Raw genomic sequence first — 9,335 nt, 5'->3', positions numbered from 1 at the left:
TGGACACTTACGTTGAATCCATCTCTTGTCTATTAGGAATAGTGCTGCAATAAACATAAGAGTACAGATATCTTTTTGACATATTGATTTCCACTCCTTTGGCTATATGCTCAGTAGTGGAATTGCTGGATCATATGGCAGTTCTATTTTTATTTTTTTGAGAAACTTCTATACTTTTTTCCATAATGGCTTTACTACATTTCCATTTCCATAAACATTATATATGAGTTTTCTTTTCTCCATATCCTCATAAGCATTTTATTTTTTGTCTTTTTGATAATAGCCATTCTAATTGAAGTAAGGTAACATTGCCTTGTGGTTTTGATTTGCCTCTCCCTTATGATTAGTGATGTTGAGCATTTTGTCATATGCCCACTAGCTATTTGTATGCCTTTTTTGGAGAAGTGTCTATTCAGATCTTTTGCCCATATTTAAATAAAATTATTTTTATTTTTTTGGTATTGGGTTGTTTCAGTTCCTTATATATTGTATATATTAACTCCTATTTTGATGAATCATTTGCAAATATTTTCTCCCATTCTGTAGGTTTTTTCTTCACTCCTATGATTTTTTTTTTCTTTTTTGCTGTGCAGAAGCTTTTTAGTTTGATATAATCACATTTGTCTATTTTTGCTTTTGTTGCTTATGCTTTTGAGGTCTTATCCAAAAAGTTTTTACTCAAATTATTGTCATGAAGCATTTCCCCTGTGTCTTTTTCTGGTAACTTTATAGTTTTGGTTCTCATATTTAAGTCTTTAATTCATTTTGAGTTGATTTTTGTATAAGGTGAGCAATGAGGGTCTGGTTTCATTCTTCTGCCTGCAGATATCCAGTTTCACAGCACCATTTATTGAAAAGACTGTATTTTCCCCAGTGTGTATTCTTGGCACATTTATTTTAAAAAATCAGTTGGCTGTAAATATGTGGATTTATTTCTGGGCTCTATTCTATATCATTCTTCTATGAGTCTGTTTTTACGGCAGTGCCAGCCCGATTTAGTTATTATAGTTTTGTAGTATACTTTGCAGTCAGGTAGTATGATGCCTCTAGCTTTTTCTTTTTGCTCAAGATTGTTTTGGCTACTGGGAGTCTTTTTTGTTCCATATGAATTTTAATATTGTTATTAACATAGAAGATACAGCTCAAATTTCTAAGAAATAGCCTTCTTGCCTGGAAATATTCCCACTTCCTTTTTCTTTCCATAGTACATGATTTTTTAAGGCTCTTTTGAAAAAAATTATTAGATTTTACCTAAAGTCGTTTTACATAATTGATAAATGATGGACTTAATAAATAACTACAGGTGGTAACAGATCATACTGAGGAAACATTTAGAAGATATAATTTGAGATTTTATACTTTAGAGAATTTTAATTTCAGAAGCACAAAAAATAGACTGTTCGAATATGAAATAGGTGATTTTTAAACTTTAAAATAGTTTTTATTATACAAAAGTTGTCACATAATTGGACATTTCTCTACTTTGTACACAATTATTCTCAATCTCCACAGAAAGACTGCTTAAATTCTCAACTGGTGATGGCAAGCACTAAAATTTTAACAGAATAGTAGTAAAAATGCCTCAGGGATTTAAGTTGAAAGCAATATATTGGTACATGGCTTTGCACCCAATATTAGGAATGTACAAATGTGTTTTATTAAAAAATACAAAATAAATTATCTGTAGGCCTGGACAATGACAGCAGTAAGTCATTATGTATTTTGTCAACTGAAACCAGTAATGGTTATAGTGATTTCTTAAATATCAGCCAGGCTTTTCTTCAGTCATTTTCTCCAACTGACTTCTATGAAGCTATTGGTGAGGAACAATGCCTTGAGCTTCCTGTCATAGTTCATTAATACAGGTAAAGCAGTATTCTAGGAATTAGAACATGCCACCTCTCATACCACCTCTCATTCTACATATTGCACCCATTCCAGGGTCCTTCTCTTCTTTAGGAATTTTTGTGACTAAAATTTCTGTAGTTAACAGGCCACCCAAAAGCATCCAATAAAGCAGTTTTCAGGAACTTTGTTGGATCAATGATTCCTTTTCCCACCATATTCACAAAATCTCTGGCCATAGCATCATAACCAACTTCTACAGAACTTTGCATAATTTTCTCGACTCTAAAAGATCCTTCAATACCTGCATTTTTAGCAATTGTTATTGCAGCAATTTTGAATATTCTTTTAATTTCTATAGCAATGTTTTGATCTTCACTAGCTGGAGTCAATGAGTACAAGGCTGGAATGTATTAAAGCAGGCCACAGCCCCTTCCCAGAACAATACCTTCTTCAGTGGCAGCTATTGTAGCATTAAGGGATCTGCAACTCTGTCTTTCTTTTCATTCACTTTGACATCACTTGTCCCACCAACCTTCAGCAAAGCTACTCCATCTGAAAAGTTTTCCAGCCATTCTATCAGTTTTCCCTTTTCGTATTCACTAATTGTGACATCTAACTGCTCCATGATTTCTTGAATATTTTTTTTTCAATTTGAGCCTTTTCACCTTTTCCTTTTAAGAGCATAGCATAATCTTTAGTCACAATGACCTCTCCAACTTTACCTAAGTCATGAGGCTGCACATATTCAAGATTTAGGGTCAAGCCCTCATCTCCAAACACTGCACCACCAGTAGCAATAGCCATATCTTTAAGCTGGTTCTTTCAATTGTTCATCAAATCCTGGAGCTTTGACTGCTATAATGTGAAGACCAACTTTTAGCCTATTCAAAACGAATGTACTTAGAGCTTCTCCATCAATATCTTCAACAATTATGATCAAAGTTTTATGGTGAGCATTGGCAACTTCAAGAGCAGGTACAATGGACTGGACACTAGAAATTTTCTATTCACTCATTAGAACATGGGCATCCTGGAATTCACATTTCTAGCCTTCTGGTATATTAATAAAATATGGAAAAATATATCCACAATCAAACTTCATGCCTTCAGTAACATCTAATTCATCATTCAGTGCTTTTTCCTTCCTTTACTGTGATGGCAATCTTTCTTTTTTTTTTTTAATTTTTATTTTTATTATTATACTTTAGGTTTTAGGGTACATGTGCACAATGTGCAGGTTTGTTACATATGTATCCGATGGCAACCTTTCTATGGTCTGTCTCCATTTGTAGAATTGTAGCAACCTGAGCAATTTCTTCAGGGGTGGTCACAGGTTTAGACTGCTTTTCAAGTTCAGCAATTACAGCATGAACAGCTAGCATCACACCTCTCCCCATTTCCAATAGATTAGCACATTTACTAATCTTCTTGAAGCCATCCTTGGCAATAGAGCATGCCAGAACTATACAGTTGTAGTGTCATCCCCAGCCTCTTCACTCATGTTATTGGCAACACCTTGAACAAGTTTAACTCCAATATTTTTATATTTATCCTTTAAGTCAATAGATTTTTCAGCAGTCACACCATCTTTTGTTACTTTGGGATTTCCACAGCTGTGTTCCATAATCACTGCTCTTCCATTTGACTCCATTGTAATGGCTACAGCGTCGGCTAAAAGGTCTGCACCTTGAAGCATTAAGGCTTAGGCATCTATACCAAATTTTACATCTTTAACATAAGCCCAAGTGAGATGAGGAGCCAGTACCCTGGACACAGTTCTCATCTAGTGAAAGACTGTGAGTTATCGAAGCATTTCTGCAGAGTGGTGGTGGTGAGTGAGGAGAAATAGGTGCTTTTTAGCACAATAATAACAGTAATATAAAGAAAGAGGATTAATTTAGATAATTAATTAGAATAGGTTGATATGAAAGTATTTTAGGAAAACTTTTTATGTAGAATCATTGTAAAAGTGTAAATTAAAAACTCATTTACATTTGGATACATAGCATACATTTTCAGTATATGTCATTTATTAGTCTGAAAATCTATTTTTTCTTTATAAGCAAATGGTCTGTTTTTCATTTAATATCAAGTTTTTTCATTTTCTAATATTTTCAATTATGTCAGATAAAACAATATGTGATAATCCACACGTTTTTACTTTTATCACTGAAGCTTACTTGCTAAAAACAATTCACCACAGCTTATATAGAGTTTACAATTCAGATTATATGCCTGAAAAGAACTTACTACCTTCTCCACTCAGCTTTTCCTTTAGGAAGATTGTTAACCCAATCCTAATAAGGAAGCTGCTCTGTGCATTTACAGGGAAAAATGCATGAGTTTCCTTGGCAACTGGAGCCATGTGCAGTCTCTCAGAACAGCTCCTCCTACACTCATGTTTCCTAGGTAGCAGGCTGCATATATTTTATAAAGACAATGGGATAATGGGACAGTTATTACCCTGTTCAACCTTGCATGTGAAAAGCTTCAATGGGAAAGATGCATTTGCTATAATAACTGGCAATTTGAGGGAAGATATTAATTCTATAATGAGGTTGCTTCCTCTTTCTAATTCAGGTTTAACAGTTTAATTCAAGGTCCAAAATATATTAGGTGTTTACCAATTTTTTTAACAGGTAAAAATAAGTACTTTCCCTTCTACTTCACCCTCATCACCCACTACCAAATTAGCAGCTAAAGGTGAGCTGTAGGTGAGCACTTCAAGAATAAATAGCGGTTAGTTCACAGTACTGCTCTGAAGCAGAAAAACTAATCCTTAATATTGCATGAATGGAAGAAACCCAACTTATCTGAAATTGACTGCAAAGAGTCACAAAATCTTAAAACTTCTAAAGAAAACCTGTCTATAGATCTAGAAAATATTAGAAGATATTAGAAGCATGGATAGCCTAAAGGACATAGATAATTTAGTAAACTAAAACATTAAAAGACAAAGTATTGATAAAGTTTATTATATACAGTCAATACACAAGGTTTTTTCTGGGCAGAGGGGTGAGACAGAGAAGTTAAGTGAATGCATTTATATTATGTAGATTTCTCTGTTTTTCCAGCATAAGAGCATTTAAAAGAAATCAAAGAGTAGCTGTGTATTATTATCAAATGTGGACAAAATTTTCTGGCAAATTAGGACTCTTTATAAGTCAAATATTGTTTTAAAATTATTTTTGAAACCTCTTTAAACTCTTAATTTTATATAATAGCAACTTCTATTCTCTGACATGCAACCCCTATTCATTCACAAGACAATTAAATCTAATTATCTATTGAGTTGCACACAAAGAAAAATACAATTTATATGTAATTAATCAGCTCTGGAGCATTGTGAGTTTTAAATTCTGTGCAACTAGAGGAGTACAGATTACATTGTTTAAACCTGTTTTGCTGAATACCTAGCAAAGCATCTTTACAATTAGAACTTAAAGGGGAAAATATTACAAAATACTCTTTCGAATACTCTTCTTGCAAATTAAATCATAGGACATTCTACATATGACTATTTTGGAACCAAAAAATTAGACTGATTTTTTCAATAAAAAAATTGGGACATTAATATTTTATATTGCTTTTCGAATATAATATTTACTTTCTCTCCTTTGTCTCCTCTGTCACACACGTGCATGTGTGTACTCACATATGCACATACACAGATACAAACATATTCTTTTTATTCAATCATTTTTATTGGATTAATTGAAGTATTGTGTTTTCCCTGAATGCATCATAGACATTTTGTCAGGTAGCATGCGTTCCATTACATAGCTCTTTATAATATATGTTTTACTCTACTATAAATTTAACATAAATTACTCAAAAACTTCTCCTCTGATGGATAGTTTACTTAGTTTACTTCAATTGTATACACACACACACACACACACACACACACACCCACCCCTGCTTTTTGTATTTTGCTTTTTCTGTTTGAGTGATTCCAAGAAGTGGGAATTACAGGATTTGAGAATCTGTCATGGAAAGTGATTTTGAGATTGTAATAATGGATTATAAATAATTTATGACAATAGCATAGACTTACGGAATTTGGAATTGCTAGTTTTGTGCATAATAAGGTATGCCTGAAATACTCCATCTGCAGGTTTACTTGGCTCACTATGCAAATTTGCTAAGTTTGAATTAGGAGCATCCTTCTTTAATTATGTTCTGATTTAAAGGCACCTTCTTTTTCTTCCTCAGAGTTCTAAATCAAACTTTCTTCAACTTTCAAAAGCAAAAGTGCAAAAAATAACATTAAGAATAGATATTTAGTTATTTAATTATCTAATAAGTTTTGGCTTTAGTATGTGCTAGGCACTATTAAAGATTTACTGTGTTGTAGGATCAAATATGAATAATTAATATCAGTTAATTGAGTGTCATGTTCAACTTTTGGTCTTATTTTCAATATAATTTTATCAGGCAATTCTATTCACATTTTTGTGGGTGTGTCTAACTAGTGTCCAGAGCCCACCTTCTGGCTGTTTCTAAGACATGTTTTGTTTTGTTTTTAACCAGGGAGATGTTTCCTATTATCCTTGATAATGTACCATGAACATATGAAAAAACATAGAAACATGAAGAAAACAAGAAGACGAAAATCACTAACATCTGGTTGGCTGTATAGAAACAAAGCTTATTCTGGTGAGTTACAAAGCTATATATTATTTATAACTAATAACTATTTGCCTTGCAGCATAGTAATTCCAAACAAAGATGTAAGTGCAATTTAGGTACACCATTTACTATATTTGAATTTTGTCTTATGGTGAATAATAGTAAATTTGAAGCCATATTTAATGTGAACATTGTAAATACAAATTTAATTTTAATTACTTGGTTCATACATGACTACATTTAAGAAAAAGACGTGTGTAAACTGGACAAAAGACATTAATTTAGTTTGGCAGATGGATAACTTTGCTTGATATTGCATACAGAATCTCTTACTGGAATGGATAACTTGGAGATTGCCTCTAAGCTTTCTTTCATCTCTAAAATACTCTAATACTTGTCTTGTAATATGGGTCATTTAAAAGCTTTTGTATGCTACTGAACTTGTTCTTTTCTAATCATGTTATTAGCTCCATTAGCCACAGATAGAACTTTTAAACCATTTGTTAACAAATCCACTGAAAAGAATTTTCTTTTTAAAATAAGAAAGGAGACGATTCCAGTGAGTGATTTGCAAACAGGGGAGATGCTGCCTTCCTGACAAAGCAAAGGTGTGTTTGGAGACAACAGAGATTGCTCTTTTTTCAGAGAGTCCCCATTCAGGTTCCCACTCTGGTCTGCTTATGCAAATGAGGCATGCAAACTTGTTAATTCTTATTGACTGATGCAGCTCACAGTCTATTGGTTAGGTCCAGGAAGCAAAATGGTTTTTATTATTATTATTATTATACTTTAAGTTCTAGGGTACATGTGCACAATGTGCAGGTTTGTTACATATGTATCCATGTGCCATGTTGTTTTGCTGCACCCATTAACTCGTCATTTAGCATTAGGTATATCTCCTAATGCTGTCCTTCCCCCTCCCCCTACCCCACAACAGTCCCCAGAGTGTGATGTTCCCCTTCCTGTGTCCATGTGTTCTCATTGCTCAATTCCCACCTCTGAGTGAGAACATGCGGTGTTTGGTTTTTTGTCCTTGTGATAGTTTACTGAGAATGATGGTTTCCAGTTTCATCCATGTCCCTACAAAGGACATGAACTCATCATTTTTTATGGCTGCATAGTATTCCATGGTGTATATGTGCCACATTTTCCTAATCCAGTCTATCATTGTTGGACGTTTGGGTTGGTTCCAAGTCTTTGCTATTGTGAATAGTGCAGCATGTGCACTATATGTGCACACAAACATACGTGTGCATGTGTCTTTATAGCAGCATGATTTATAGTCCTTTGGGTATATACCCAGTAATAGGATGGCTGGGTCAAATGGTATTTCTAGTTCCAGATCCCTGAGGAATCGCCACACGGACTTCTACAATGGTTGAACTAGTTTACAGTCCCACCAACAGTGTAAAAGTGTTCCTATTTCTCCACATCCTCTCCAGCACCTGTTGTTTCCTGACTTTTTAATGATGGCCATTCTAACTGGTGTGAGATGGTATCTCATTGTGGTTTTGATTTGCATTTCTCTGATGGCCAGTGATGATGAGCATTTTTTCATGTGTTTTTTGGCTGCATAAATGTCTTCTTTTGAGAAGTGTCTGTTCATGTCCTTCACCCACTTTTTGATGGGGTTGTTTGTTTTTTTCTTGTACATCTGTTTGAGTTCACTGTAGATTCTGGATATTAGCCCTTTGTCAGATGAGTAGGTTGTGAAAATTTTCTCCCATTTTGTAGGTTGCCTGTTCACTCTGATGGTAGTTTCTTTTGCTGTGCAGAAGCTCTTTAGTTTAATGAGATCCCATTTGTCAATTTTGGCTTTTGTTGCCATTGCTTTTGGTGTTTTAGACATGAAGTCCTTGCCCATGCCTATGTCCTGAATGGTGTTGCCTAGGTTTTCTTCGGTTTTAGGTCTAACATGTAAGTCTTTAATCCATCTTGAATTAATTTTTGTATAAGATGTAAGGAAGGGATCCAGTTTCAGCTTTCTACATATGGCTAGCCAGTTTTCCCAGCACCATTTATTAAATAGGGAATCCTTTTCCCATTGCTTGTTTTTGTCAGGTTTGTCAAAGATCAGATAGTTGTAGATATGAGGCATTATTTCTGAGGGCTCTGTTCTGTTCCATTGATCTATGTCTCTATTGTGGTACCAGTACCATGCTGTTTTGGTTACTGTAGCCTTGTAGTATAGTTTGAAGTCAGGTAGCGTGATGCCTCCAGCTTTGTTCTTTTGACTTAGGATTGACTTGGCAATGCGGGCTCTTTTTTCGTTCCATATGAACTTTAAAGTATTTTTTTCCAATTCTGTGAAGAAAGTCATTGGTAGCTTGATGGGGATGGCATTAAATCTATAGATTACCTTGGGCAGTATGGCCATTTTCACAATATTGATTCTTCCAACCCATGAGCATGGAATGTTCTTCCATTTGTTTGTATCCTCTTTGATTTCATTGAGCAGTGGTTTGTAGTTCTCCTTGAAGAGGTCCTTCACATCCCTTGTAAGTTGGATTCCTAGGTATTTTATTCTCTTTGAAGCAATTGTGAATGGGAGTTCACTCATGATTTGGCTCTCTGTTTGTCTGTGATTGGTGTACAAGAATGCTTGTGATTTTTGTACATTGATTTTGTATCCTGAGACTTTGCTGAAGTTGCTTATCAGCTTAAGGAGATTTTGGGCTGAGACAGTGGGGTTTTCTAGATATACAATCATGTCATCTGCAAACAGGGACAATTTGACTTCCTCTTTTCCTAATTGAATACCCTTTATTTCCTTCTCCTGTCTGATTGCCCTGGCCAGAACTTCCAGCACTATGTTGAATAGGAGTGGTGAGAGAGGGCATCCCTGTCTTGTGCCA

The 9,335-nt window shown here is 34.5% G+C and overlaps 1 pseudogene; it reads right to left on the bottom strand.

Moving 5' to 3' along the window:
* Window positions 1-1,885: 1,885 nt before the first annotated feature.
* LOC116466370 (60 kDa heat shock protein, mitochondrial-like) lies at window positions 1,886-3,661 on the bottom strand (annotated as a pseudogene).
* Window positions 3,662-9,335: the final 5,674 nt, after the last annotated feature.

The sequence above is a fragment of the Hylobates moloch genome, unplaced genomic scaffold (genome assembly GCF_009828535.3).
Source record: "Hylobates moloch isolate HMO894 unplaced genomic scaffold, HMol_V3 SCAFFOLD_4, whole genome shotgun sequence".
NCBI classification, from domain to species: domain Eukaryota; kingdom Metazoa; phylum Chordata; class Mammalia; order Primates; family Hylobatidae; genus Hylobates; species Hylobates moloch.
Note: the sequence above shows the minus strand (reverse complement) of the source record. Positions and strands in the feature narration are given on the sequence as shown.